We start from the raw sequence: 1,487 nt of genomic DNA on the forward strand, positions 1-1,487 counted from the left end.
CTTTCCCTCTGGCCACATGCCACTGATGTGTCTGCTCCCCAAGACAGAGGCTCTGCCTTTTTTGCTAACTGATCATCCACTGCCTTTCCACTGTGCCTAGAATACTGCTTAGGTGGAGGCCGATGACATGTATCTAAGTTAAACAGATACATCAAAAAGATGATCTCGGCAGATCTTGGCAGAAGCAGAGTCTGCTGGGGATGTCTATGGTATCAGAAAACATCAGAGGGTCTTCTGAAAGTGGTCTCGGGGTCTGGGTCTTGCAGCCCAGTCTGGATACCTACATCCCCAAATCCTCCCATGTCATCAAGTCATTGAGTTTTGTTTGGGGGACTTTTTTTTTTTAACTTCACTTTTTAAAAAATTGTGGTAAAATACACGTAACAAAAATTTACCATTTGAACCATTTTAAAGTGTGCAATTCAGTGGCATTAAGTATATTCACAAAGTTGTGCAGCCATCACCACTATCTAGTTCAGAACGTTTTCATCACCCCAAATGGAAACGCCATACCTCTTAGGCAACCACTCCCCAGTCCCTCCCTCCAGTCCCTGGCAACCCCAAATCTGCTTTCTGTCTCTACGGATTGGTCTATTCTAGATATTTCATATAAATGGAATCATATAATAGGTGGCCTTTTGTTTCTGGCTTATTTCACTCAACACGATGTCTTCAAGGTTCATCCGTGTTGTAGCATGTATCAGGACTTCATCCCTTTTTACAGCTGAATAATATTCCATTGTACTGATAGACCACACTTTGTTTTTCCATTCACCTATTGATGGACATTCAGGGTGTTTCCACCTTTTGGCTGTTGTGAATACTGCTGGCTGCTATGAACATTCATGTCTAAGTATTTGTTTGAACATCTGATTTTAATTCTTTGGGGTATAAATCTGGGAGTGGAATTGCTGGCTCATATGGTAATTCTATATTTGATTTACTGAGGAACTGCCAAACTGTTTTGTCCTTGGGTTTTGGATGTATAAGAGAAAGCACTGCAAAAGTCAAATCAGTGGTGTTCACTAAATATTTCTGGCTCTCTGTCTTCTTTCTCTCTGGTGGAATTGCACTTGCTTCCTGGCTTCTTTGTAGTTGAGTGGGGCCGTGTGACCGGTTTTGGCCAATGGGTTATGAGCAGGAAGTGATGTGTGTCACTTCCAGACCAGGGCATTTCATTGCTAGTGTGAAGCCCTCTAGAGCTTTCTTTCCCTCTGCCACAGTGAATGGCAATATTCAAAAACAGCCCATCAGCCTGGGTCCTGGAGTGAGGACAAGAAAAAGCAGAACCCCTCGCCAACTCCAAATGGAAATACTGTGCATGAGAAATATCACTGTTTAAGATATTTGTGTGTGTGTGTGTGTGATTGATTTCTGCAGCACAACCTACCATTTGCCTCAGTGGTTCCTAACCACTTGGGTGTCTTGGGTGTCTTGGGTGTCTTGGGTCCATTTTCCCATTGGGAATTTCTTGTCAACATACTTGA

This window comes from Choloepus didactylus, chromosome X, assembly GCF_015220235.1.
Source record: "Choloepus didactylus isolate mChoDid1 chromosome X, mChoDid1.pri, whole genome shotgun sequence".
NCBI classification, from domain to species: Eukaryota; Metazoa; Chordata; class Mammalia; order Pilosa; family Megalonychidae; genus Choloepus; species Choloepus didactylus.